The sequence below is a fragment of the Protopterus annectens genome, chromosome 4.part1 (assembly GCF_019279795.1).
Source record: "Protopterus annectens isolate FY-2018-M chromosome 4.part1, PAN1.0, whole genome shotgun sequence".
Classification (NCBI taxonomy): domain Eukaryota; kingdom Metazoa; phylum Chordata; order Ceratodontiformes; family Protopteridae; genus Protopterus; species Protopterus annectens.
In genome coordinates, this window is record NC_056734.1 from 1,008,941,322 (window position 1) to 1,008,954,354 (window position 13,033).

Below are 13,033 nucleotides of genomic sequence, written 5' to 3' on the forward strand. Positions count from 1 at the left end.
TGAAATTGCTGAAGCATGAATCTTAATGGAGGAGTAGGACAGGCCATTGTGGAACAGTTCTGCTAAGTATTCCAGGATGTGTGCTACGTTTGCCAATGAGACATTTTCTCCCTTTGCTGCACTCCAAATGAGGTATCTTTTCCATTTGGCTGAATAAGTTTTCCTTGTGGAGGGTCTGCGTGCCTACAGGATAATGTCCTTAACCCTCTGAGATAAATCTGGTTTATTTTGTTTTATGCAATATTCCAAGCAGCTAGCTGCAGTGCTTTCAAGTTTGGATGCAGGGTCTTGTAGTTGTTCTGTGTTAGAAGTAAGGGACATAGAGGTAGAGGCCATGAGTGTGTCCGAGACATGCTTCTCAGTAGCGGGTACCAATGTTGCCTTGGCCAGTCTGGAGCTATCAGGATTACCTTTGGCTGTTCCTCTCTGATCTTCAGTAGGACTTTGTACATCAAAGGAAGAGGTGGAAATGCATATGCTGTCAGGTTTTCCAGCTGAAGGAAAGGGAGTCCACGCTTGAGGCAAGTGGGTGGTATGGTCTTGAGCAGAATTTCTTCAATTGGTGGTTGTGTGGGAGGCGAACAGGTCTATCTCTGGCATTCCCCATTTCTTTGTTATGGTTTTGAAGATATCTGGATGCAGCATCCATTCGTGAGCATCCGTGGTAGTTCTGCTTAAGGTGTCTGCTAGTGAATTTTCTTTTCCTGGTACAAATCTGGCCTGTAGTTGAATGTTGAGATTCAGGGCCAAATTCCACAGGTCCACTGCCATCCGGCATAGAGGATATGAGTGTGTACCTCCCTGTTTGTTGATGTACCACATGACTGTGGTATTGTCCGTCCTTATCAGCAGGTGACCTTATTGGAGGAATGGTCTGAATGCCTGGATTGCATGTTTCACTGCCAGCATCTCCTTTAGATTTATGTGTAGATTCAGCTGGTCTTGGGTCCATAGGCCTTGTATACACTTGTCCTCCATGTGTGCCCCCCAGCCTAGGTCTGAGGCGTCCGTGGTGATGGTCTGGCTTGGATGTGGTTTGTGGAAAGGCAATCCTCTGTTCATCTGACAGGCCTGGGCCCACCACAGGAATTCTTTTTTCAGGCATGGAATTATTGGAATCTGGGATTCTAGACTGTGCTTGTGTTGAGACCATACATTCCTTAGGTACCATTGCAACTTTCTCATATGCAGCCTGGCATGCGGGATCAATATTATGCAGGATGCCATGTAACCCAGGGCTTGCAGGACTTTCCTTGCAGTAAGCTGAGTTTGTGTTGTTAATGTCATGAAATAGACTGGTAGTTGCTTTTGTTTTTCCTCTGTGAGAAAAGCCATCTGAGTTGTTGTATCCAGTTCTGCACCCAAAAATGTCATCCTTTAGGATGGTACTAGCCTTGACTTTTGAATGTTGACTGTGTATCCCAAGGCTTGCAGCAGTTGTATGACATTTGCCAAATCTTTTGTTAACTTTGTCTTGTTGTCCGCTTGTATTAGGCAGTCGTCCAGGTATGGGTAAATTTGAATTCCCTGAAGCCTGCAATGAGCAATTACTGATGCCAGGCATTTCGTGAATACTCTGGGCGCAGTAGATAAGCCAAAGGGCAATGCTGAGAATTGATAATGCTCTGATCCTGCAAGAAATCTGAGGTGTCTTCTGCAATCTGGTCGTATAGGGATGTGCAGGTATGCCTCCTTGAGATCTAGAGTCACCAGCCAAGACTCCTTGCCCAGCATGGGAAGAAGTTGCTGGAGGGTCAGCATTTTGAATTTTGGAACAATGAGGTCTGTGTTCAGTGCGGACAAGTCGAGAATAGGTCTCCATTGATTTTCTTTTCTTGGTACAAGGAATAGTCTGGAGTAAAATCCTTGGCCTTGTTCCATAGGTGGTACCTTTTCTATAGCTCTCATCCTTAGTAAGTTGTTGATTTGTTTTTGAGCCTCTGTTTTTTGGCTTGGTGGAAGGTTTGGCATTCCTCTCTTTTTTGGTAGAGTGTGGAAGTGAAACCTGTAGCCCTTGTCTAATGTTTGTAAAGTCCATTTGTCTCCTGTAATGCAATGCCAGTTGTCGGAAAATAAGGCTAGCTTTCCGCCCAAGGGTGCTTCCAGTTGTTCCCTGGTAGGCGGAACCAGAGACAAGTCATTGTGTCTGTCCTGTGGAAGTGGTTGTAGTTGCAGCTGTGGCAGCACTTCTCTGGTTGGCAGGTTGCCACCGACGTCCCCTGTAGGCAACCCTAGATTGACCTCTGCCTCTTGGGCGTCTATTTCTGCCTCTCTGTGCTCTGGAGGTGTCTGGAAAGGACCAATTCTTCGAAGGCCAATTTCTGCTAAACCTCGGAGGTTGGACCTGTAAGAAATCCTTGACTGTTTGGACAGATTTTGCTTTTTCTTCCACTTTCTTTAGAACCTCCTATGCCGGGGAGCCAAACAAACTTTGTTTCTCCATAGGAGCATCTAGGAGTTTTGACTTAACATGGTCTGGTAAGGATTGCTCTTTTAACCAGGCATGCCTTCGAATCACTGCTCCAGTCATAGCTGATCTAAAGGAAGCCTCCAGTGCATCATAGCCACATTTTAAAAAATTACTGACCTGCTGAGAGTTATGTACCAAATCCTGAAGGGACTTGCGGTCTATAGGTTCAGGAGAGGACAGTTTTTTATTTAGCTGGTCTAACAAATTCCTGGTACTGAATCATGTGAAATTGACAGTTTAAGGCCCTGGCCGAAAGAGTAGCAGATGTATAAACCTTTTTACCCCATCTCTCTAATGCTCTAGATTCCCTTTCAGAGGGAAGAGGGTTTTTGGCAGAGGCAGCTGCCACACCTTTAGGGCCCTGTGAAATGGTTTCTAGGTCTGCGACATGAGCCTTATACAAGTGGTAGTGTGTGTCCGGGACCCTGTAATATCTGTCAGGCTTGGCAGGGGCCGGAGGAAGAGAATCAGGGGCAGTACTGGCATCATTATATGCATCATCAACAACTGATAGTACTGGAGGAATGGCTAAAGGCCTATGCTGGTGTAAGTGTAAAAAAGTCCTTAGCCTTTTCCTTGAATCTGAAAAATCCTGGCCCTGCCATTGGAAGTGTTCCCTCATAGAGTGTAGGGTTTCCCCAAAAGAAAATTCTTCAGGAGGAGAAGCAGAAGGAATGGAGTCTTCTGCATCAGAATCCTCATAAGGAGAATATGGGCCTTCCTGAAGGTCTGAAATATCTGAGTCATCCGAGGAATAGTCTGTAGAGAAAGGTTCAGGGGGTTCAGTTCTAGGCCTCTTATCTGGAGGAGGTTGAGAGGCCCTGTCTGGGTGAGGTTGGGATCCCCTGATCAAAGAAATAAGATCCTCAGCCAAGCTGAGTATCTGGGAACTAGAGGTAGGCCTGTGTGAGGGAGCTTTTGTAGGTAAGGCCTTAGAAGATTTAGCTGCTTTAGCCCTGGAAAAGGCCTTGATAGACATAGAAGCAGGGGGTCTAGCAGCCCCACGTGCAGGGGTAGAAATGTATAAAGGAATAGTGTCTGACAAATCCTGGGTGCCTGCTTCTGTAGCAGTAATTTCAGTAGCAGATTCAGCCATGCTCTGTGAGGCCTCGGTTATCGGAGGCATGCTTTCGGCCGAAGGAAGAACCGAGGACTCTGTTTCAGCCGAAACAGAGACACTCGCGGTTGGTCTAACCTTGGTTTCAGCCGAAACCGCGGACCGCGAGTGTCGGTCCTTTTCCTTGCGCTTTTTAGCTAATTGTGTAGTCGGAGTCTCCGACGGCATTTTATATGCAAAGCGGGACCAAAAACTCCTCTGCAAACTCCGACCGACGTCTAAGCGTCCGTCGGTTGAAGGAAGCACAGGCTAGACAAGCTGATACATCGTGGTCTGGGCCTAAGCAAGGAAGGCAGTAAGAGTGGAAATCCTTATGAGGTATTTGTTTCCCACAAGTTAAACAATTATTTACTTTGTCTGACATCGGCTGAGGCAAGAAAGAGTCCTCAACGGGGTACTTAGCTTTTTTAGAAGTCTTCGGTAGTAGAAATCTCTGGATCTGACCGACCGGCACTTGCAAACAGCTTCTGCTTCGGGCACCGCGCGGCAAGAAAGACTGAGGAAAATGGCGTCGGCTGATGCCTTTATACCCCAGCAGCTATGACGTCGGGTGAAGTGCGACGTCAGCCGAGGCCAGACCCAGACTTTGGAATCCGGCCGACCGAAGGGCTGCCTGAGGCAGGACAACCCATATGTTAGGACTGCAGATGCATCCTTGAAGGACATCTAAATTATTTAAAGTACATTTTTCCTCATAATAAGACACTGCAGACAAAACATTCCTCATGCTTTCACAATTACTAAGAAAAAGAAGTTATGTACCTACCATAACGTTCCATGTTAGTTGTCTTCTTCTCGCCTTCTTTCTTGCTGGTTGGGTTCGGAGCCAATCCTTGGCTCCGACTCAGCCATCTTCAATAGCTCGAGAGCCATTTACTGGCTCGAGGCTGCCCCATATCCCATGATGCCTGGTGCTAGCTACCCAGCTCTCGTTTGAAAAAGCTATTCCTGACATAACTAAGGAAGAATTCTGCCCTAGTAGCCCCTTGGACCTAACTATGAAGCTATCTAAGCAGAGAGGACAACCAGAGAAAGTTCAGCCAATGAAATCTGAATAAGGGAGCTCCTCTCGATCCACTAGGATAGGGGGAATGGAGGGTGGGACGCAAGAAAGAAGGCGAGAAGAAGACAACTTACATGGAGCGTTATGGTAGGTACATAACTTCTTTATGTTAAGTTGTCTATCTCGCCTTCATTCTTGTTGGTTGGGACAGCGTCCCTAGCACCTACTACCCTGGGTGGCTCAATGGAACAGACTCTTCAGAACAGTGGAACTAAAATCAGCCCTGTTTCTGGAAGCAATGTCTAATTTGCAATGAGAAATGAAGGTATGTGGGTTAGCCCACGTAGCAGCTGCACAGATAGATTCCATGGGCAACCTAGATTGGAAGGCCACCGAGGTAGCCAATGCCCTAGTAGAGTGGCCTTTAGGTTTGGTAAATTATTTCATTTATTTACCAGCTGAGAAACAAAAAATTATGTGAGACAACCACCTAGATAATGTTACCTTTGAGACCGGAAGGCCCTGTCTGCCCTCAGCATAGGAAAGGAAGAGTTGGTCCGACTTCCTGATGTTCTTTGTCCTATGCAAATAAAAACACAGCTATCTGTGAACATCCAACTGGTGCAATTTATATTCTGCGTTATTGGTGTGATTAGGAAAGAACACAGGAAGGTCTATGGACTGATTCAAATTATTTTGTGTACAGACCTTAGGAAGGAAGGAAGGATTGGTCCTTAGAGCGACCCTATCGTTATGGAAAACTAAGTATGGGGGATGAATACATAGGGCCTGAAGCTCCGAAACACGTCTGGCAGAAGTAATGGCTACCAGAAAGAGAGTCTTCCAGGATAAAAACTTAACGGAACAAGATGCTGCAGGTTCAAAAGGTGGCAAGACTAGGGAAGCTAGCACCAAGTTTAGATCCCATGGAGGTGGGGGATCCCTCACTGGGGGCCTAAGCAGAGTGGTTCCTTTGAGGAAGGCTTTACACAGCTTATGAGACATGATGTTATTAGAAGACAACCCAATGTGAAAATTCGAAATGGCAGCTAACTGAACCCTGATTGTAGCAGAAGCAGAACCAGAATGAAAGAGTTCCGCTAAAAATTCCAGAATCTCGTGCACAAGGGCTGAAAAGGGATCTATATTTTTAGCCTCTGCCCAGCAAGAAAAACATTTCCACTTGCTAGCGTAAGTTTTCCTAGTTGTGGATTTGTGCGATGAGATAATTTCCCACACAGAGGAGGAAATATTAGGAAGCCTGGCTAAGGTTGGAAGTGGGGCAACCAAGCTGTGAGCTGGAGTGTTTGAAGGGATCGAGGCAGTCTGCCCGACTGATGAATCAGTAGATCTGGAATAGGATCCAGAATCCAAGGCTGCTCGAGAAAATAATGATGCAGGAATGGGAACCATATCTGTCGAGGCCAGTAAGAGGCAATGAGGATCATTTTGCAACCCAACGCAGTTGCTCTCTGCATGAGTTTGGGTATTAGGGGAAACGGAGGAAAGGCATAAAGAAGTCCCAGAGGCCAATCATGGACTACAGCATCTCTGGGGGAGTAGCCAGGAAGTAGAAGGGAGAAGAAATTGCTGCACTTGCTGTTGAAAGGTGTGGCGAACAGGTCGCAGCAAGGCTGACCCCATTTGCAAAAGATTTGTTCCGCAATTACCCGATTCAGAGACCACTTGTGAGGCATGAGAATTGCTCTGCTGAGCCTGTCTGCGATGATGTTGGAACTCCCAGGGATGTGCATTGCGATCAGAAAATGTTGGGAAGAGATCGCCCACTGCCAGAGTCTGAGTGCTTCTCGACATAGAGGATAGGATCTGGTTCCCCCCTGCTTGTTGATGTACCATACCACTGACATATTGTCCGTTTGAACTGCAATGGTCCCGGGAGGGAGAGAGTCCTGAAGGGCTTGCAACTCTAAAAGCACGGCTCTCATCTCCAAGACATTTATATGCAAATGGTACTCGTGAGGCTGCCAGGTGCCTTGGACTGTCCTGCCCTGATAATGCCCCCCCCCCACCCTATCAGGGAGGCGTCCGTGGTCACTGTGGCGACTGGAGGGTATGGCACAAATGGTCTGCCCCGGGACACTGATGGAGAGACCATCCACCAAGCGAGGTGCTTCTTGCATGCTTCTGTAATCATAATCTTGTGAGGCATGGGAAGCTGTTGGAAGGACCACTGTGTGAATAGAAGCTACTGGAGGATTCTCATGTGAAAGCGGACCAGGGGGACACGAAGAATTGCATATGCCATGGAACCCAGTGTTCGGAGGACGAACTTGACTTGAATCGTTTTGATGTTAATAAAATCTGTACTTGTTGGCGAATTAGTGATGATATCCTGTCTGGTGGAAGGTTCACAAATATGTTCCTGGTATTTAGATTTGTGCCTATATAAGTGATATGCTGACAGGGCAACAATGCAGATTTTTCAAAATTTATTGTGATACCTAGGCTGGAGCAAGTTTTGATAGTGTAGTCCCTGGCTTGCAGGAGGTGATGCCTGGTGGAAGCAGTGAGGAGCCAGTCATCTAGGTATGGAAACACCTGGAATCCCTGACATCTCAGGGGAGCAGTAACCACTGCCATGCATTTGGTGAACACCCTGGGGGCAGTGGTGAGACCAAAGGGCAGAGCTCTGAACTGATAATGACTGGCTCCCAGCCAGAAGCGAAGGAATCTTCTGGAGCGCCTGTGCATTTTGATGTGGTAGTACGCATCCTGAAGATCTACAGAGCACATCCAACTGTCCTGACCCAGGAAGGGTAGAATGGACTGTAGCGTGACCATCTGAAACTTTGTTCTTTGTACAGACCTGTTTAGTCTGCCGAGATCCAGAATGCGTCTCCAGTCCCCTGTCTTTTTTGGTACCAAAAAGAACCTGGAGTAAGTTCCAGATCCGATCTGGTCTGTTGGGACTTCCTGGATGACCCTTTTGTGTAGCAGCTTTGAAATTTCTTTGGCTGCTTGGTCCCTTAGATTGGGTGGAACATCTGGAAGGGACTTATTTGACGATAACAGGGGTTGAGCAAAGGGGATTCTGTAACCTCCGGATATGATAGACTGTACCCACTTGTTTTGAGTTAGATTCTGCCAGGCTTTGGGGTACAGCGAAAGTCTTCCCCAGACTTCCTCCAGAGGCGGGCAACCCTTCAGGGATGCTGAAAAGGCTTCTCAGAGAAGGATTCTCTGCTGCCCTGGTTCTGCGGACCCCCCCCCCCCGGCCACGAGGGTGGCGTCTGTTATTGTTCCCTCCTCTGCCCCTGGAGGGGAACTCACCACGTGTGTCAGGCAAGGCTCCCTGGGATTTACGGAACCACATTTTTCCACTCTTCTGAGTGGAAAAACGGACTCCCATGGCAGAAAGAGTCTTGCCTTCCTGTTCACACCTGGTTAGTGTGTCCTTCACCTGTGGTCCAAAGAGAGCGGAGTCATCAAAGGGGGTATTGGTGAAAGACACTCTGAAGGGTTCCGCAAAATTACATAGCCACATCCATGCGTGCCTCCTAAGGGGCGACGCCTGTGCCTGCGGCTCTACTCGCACCATCAGCTGCATAAGAAATGAGCCTCATGGAGGAGTTAACAACTGAATTAAGAGTCGCCAGCTGGGAGTCACCTTAGCTTGAGCCCACACAGCTGATGGATCTTGGAGGGTATCTCCAAGCTCTTTAAGGAGATCCATCTGAAGGCGGGTGAAATGGCACAAATAATACAGAGACTTCATCGAGAAGGTCGCTGAAGCAAACATTCGCTTCCCATATCTGTCCATAGTCCTAGACTCCTGGTTAGGAGGATGGACAGATGACAAAGTTTCTGCCAACTCCTTTTTTGTGGCTGCTGCTACCACCATGGCATCAACAGGTACGCCCTTAGATAAAAACTGTTTGTCTTGATGTGCAGTTATAAATTTAGCAGGTCTCCTGGGGGTTGGTTCCACTGTGTCTGGAGCTGACCACGTCTTCCGAGCCACCACCGACATAAGTGGGTCGAAAGGCGGAGACACCCAGGAGGTGGAGGGTCGGGAACCAAACGCGTCCAGAAATACTGACTCATCCTCGGAAGGGGCTAGGGTATTCCAGTTCCTCCGCTGCTTAAGGATTTCAAGGATGTCTGAAAAGGAGACATCTTCAGAGGGGGATCTCAGGGACCCTTCCGAATCCTCTAAGTCGGTATCTGATGTGACAGACTCAGGGGAGTCAACGTGCTTCCTCTTGCACTTCCTCTTACGAGGTGGCTCCTCTGAGTGATCAGGGGAGGCCTCGGAAGAGGAAGAAGCACCCCAAGGGGTGCCCTGGAGTGCTGGTTCCCCACGCTTGGGGTCAGGAGGAGGGGCAGAGGCAGACACAGGCACCATAGGGGGAGGAGCCGATGGGGTTGATCGTGGGACTGGCTCAGGGGCCAGTACACTCCTCATGACCTCGAAGGCATCCCTGCCTGGACGCAGAGAAGGCTCCGGTTCCGAAGAAATCGGAATCCCTCTCCGCACCGAGGGGGGACGGCTCCGAAGCAGATATAGGAGCCGAGCTCACCTGCGCTGAAGCTCCGAGAGGGAGAGCGGGGTCGGACAAGAGTCCGATGCCACTTGCCCCCTCGGAGCCGACAAGGGAGTGCCGGCACCCAGATCCCTCCAAGGACAGGACCAAGGATGGGATCGGAGCCGACGACGGAACCGAAGGAGAAGGTATCGGAGCCGACGGTTCCACGACTCGAACCCCAATGAACTCCGGCTCCGAACTCAAGGGAGGAGTCGGAGGAGGAATATTTGCAGAAGTGGACAGAGCAGACACCTGATGAGGGGGGCTGGACAACATTTTTGCTAAGGCCTGCGATTTCAGCAACCTGCTGACCACTCTCTCCAAATCATGACCTGAAAGTCTGGAGGACCGAGAGGAGTGAGAGGACTTATGACTGCGCTCCGATTGGAGCAGAGGTGACCGCGGAGCCAAGCATATCGACTCCAAGGAGGGAGACCTAGATCTTTTTCGACTCACGGATGGTTCGGAGGTTCGTGTTGGAGCCAACTGTGAGGGTGGCACATGGGCTCCGGCCGGAGCCGAGGCGGATGGTGGTGCTTCACCCAACGACAGCTCAGAACTTGGAGCCAAAGACTTGGGTGGCTTGGAGGATTTCACAGGCTGAGCCTTAGCTGATGAATCCTGTGGCTTAAGCAAACCCTGAAGGATTAACTTATTTTTGCGCTCCTGCAGGACCCTCAGGCTAAAAGCATGACAGATCGAACAAGAGTCCTGCAGGTGCACCGCGCCCAGACAGTAGACACAAGAAGTGTGACCATCTGTCAGAGACATCTTCTGACAGCATGAGTCACACTTCTTGAATCGGGACACTTTAGCATCCTTGGAGATGTTACCACACACACACACCAAGGAGAAAACACGCACACTTACAAGCAAAAAACAAGTTAGCAGGTATAACTAACTAAACTATACAGCTAACACACACTAAAAAACAACTAAGTCTACTACTACTGCCTAAAAACGATCTATAGTATTTATTTATTTTTAAACTAGAATAAAACAAAAAAGGGTTATGCCTCTAACGGCTACCACTAAAAGAAGGGAGGGGGAGGGGTGGGGAAAACTTTCTAAGTAAAACGAGTTTTCAAGAAAAACAAGAGGGATAAACGCTATCTAGGGAATCTAGCTTGGGGAATAGTAAAACTAAGTAATTAGGTACACTATAAAGAAAAAAAAAACTGTAGCAAAATTAGTAGAAATACAAAAAGTATACGAGCCTGAGCCAGTAAGACATCCTCGCAGTCTGAAGCGGCAAACGAGATCTGGGTAGCTAGCGCCAGGCATCATGGGATATGGGGTAGACTCGAGCCAGTAAACAGCTCTCGAGCTATTGAAGTTGGCCGAGTCGGAGCCAAGGATCGGCTCCGAACCCAACCAGCAAGAATGAAGGTGAGATAGACAACTTAACATCAAACAATTAGCCTGACAATTCAACATTCTGAAAATTAAAGCTGCAAAAGTATACACTCCCCCCGCCCAAACACCTAACAATAATTTTCCCATCCTTATCAAAAACTATAGGATTGGACTTAACTAGGTGCTTAGCGGCAGTGGAACCAACTGAAGCTATAGCTGCTGAGTTAGCTTTGGGAGTAGTATATATAAATGTAAAGACATGAGGAACTTTATACATTCTATCTTTATTTTTAGGGACAGCTGGCAGACCATCAGGAAAATTGCAGGCAGTAACACACTTTCTCTAAAGTTACTGTGGTGGTGGTGCTGCAGTAGCATTGTCGCCTCACAGTAAGACATTGTCCTGTTCGATTCTCAGCTAGAGCGTCTTCTGTGTGGAGACATGCATGAATGGGTGCACCTTCGTTGAAGGTTGTGTCAGGGCCGGCAACTCGGCACGCAAAAATCTACTGCCAATTATTAGCGGACTGGAGTTCCGTTGTGGTGACCCCTAACTGGGAAAAGCCAAAAGACACAACACACTTTCTCTAAAGCAGACAGAACAGGAGGAATGGGTGTAGTTTCCAGAAAATCCTTCTTTAATAACTTACAGTATTTTCTGAAGGACTGAGCAACCTCAGTGTTCTCCCACTAAAGTCACTGGCACATTCTAGCAATAGTCTTAAAGAAAGAGAAAACCCCACAGGAAGAATCAGAAATTGAGCTCTCCCTTCAAGCCTGAATTAGAAATATTAAGTATCCATCCTTGCATCTTTCAGTTCAGATTCAGAATCTTGAATCTTTTCAGGAAAAGAAGTATCCCTATTTCTTTTACAAGAAACTACTTTACATGAAGGATCAATGACCTGAATTAAACCCTTAGCCAGACCCAGTACCCAAAATGATTTGAGGAGAAGTAGTTACATGCTTGGTTTTCGGTTTCTTTTTGACAGGAAACATGGAGTCACTGTGTTACTAATGGCGGCAGCAGCTTCCCCAGGGATGGGTACAGTAATACGACACAACATGGAAACCTTTCCTGTTCTCTGTCCCAGGACTGACAAGATTGGCCCACTGACGGGACCTCAAAATTCACACAGGATGTGACTAACCCCCCCAGTCCATAGTGGCTGTAGGTGCTACACACCATAGGGATTTGGGGTAAAAGATGAGTGGTCTGAGGTACAACAAATGACCACAGCAGAGTCACCCACCTGTGGTTAAGGCAAGCTGCTCGCACGCTGTAGTGTTATGGGCGGTTTGCTTAATTTTTTTCTATTTGTTACTAAAAGGACCGACCTCATGGGACCAGTAAGTCTGTTCCATGGTCAACAAGAAAATTGTTCCTCTTTCCCAGGGAAGACAAGCAAGAAATACTGGTGAACAGTAACGGTCTACAAAACTTAATTTTTTTGACAGAAAAAGAGCAAGTAAAAAGCACTTTAAAATGCCATGCCAGCCCCACAGAAGCAAAATAAATACAATTTCTCCAGAGAAAAAAATGGTTTAGTTATATTGTACCAGTTTTAAAATGACAGGAAAAATTAGCATTGCATTTAAATAAGTACAATACAGTTTCATGAAAGTACATTAAAACACAACACTTCTAGCTTTAAAATAACTTTCCTGAAGAGAAAAGTAATAAAACAGCAACACAAATAAGAAAAATGGAAGTTTATTTTTCTCCAACGGGACCTCCTTATCTGCCTAGCAAAGGAACACAACAAGCTGACAGGTGGTTCTTGAAAGCCTCAGAGTAGAGTAGTCTTCGGCGGTAATAAATCTCCGGACAGCTTTGCGCCCAAACATGTCTTTTAGTTAGCTCAGCTCAAGCTGTCTGACAGTTTGGGCACAAGGACAGTGCCCTGAAGCTTTGGCAGCTGTCATATTCTTGGCAGGATATAACCTACATTGCCAAGGCTACTGCAGCAGTCATCAATATAATGAACATAATTTCTGCTACTTGTATAAGCAATGCCATTCTCAAAGTTGTTACCTACAGTGCATAACCATAAGGGATAGAGGCACAGACAGACTGAAAAATGAGGAGCTTCATACTGCGTTTTGGCTCTTACTTTAGCACAGTAGGCCAGTACAAAAATCTGCAGTACTGCTGCTGCTGTACCATCCCCTCCACATTAGGTAGCTGCTCCCCCAACCTACAGAAGTGTGCTACTCTATCTCAGGGAAAACCATAACCTCCAATCTGGAGGTGCAAGCTTTCATCCCACCTGCTTCACTTTCAGTAGCAAATCACTCCAATGCCTACTACGCTTGAGGTACAACATTATGCTCTAAAACGGAGATGGATATTAAATGCATTTAAGTTGTTGCACATTCCAGTATGGGTGCTCGTGCACAAGTGCAGTCAGGGCAGCACATAACAGTGAATAAAAGACCAACAGAAGCACAGTGCAAATGTCAGTATGGCAACTGTCATTTAACTACTTTAATGGTATACTAACGTTAATTTTTGCAACCTGCCAAAAATGAACTCAAAA

At 47.1% G+C, this 13,033-nt stretch overlaps 1 protein-coding gene across 1 annotated transcript in view; it reads right to left on the minus strand.

Moving 5' to 3' along the window:
* SENP5 (SUMO specific peptidase 5) overlaps positions 1–13,033 on the minus strand; it is a 1,029,054-nt gene that overhangs the window by 673,883 nt on the left and 342,138 nt on the right. The window lies entirely within an intron of this gene.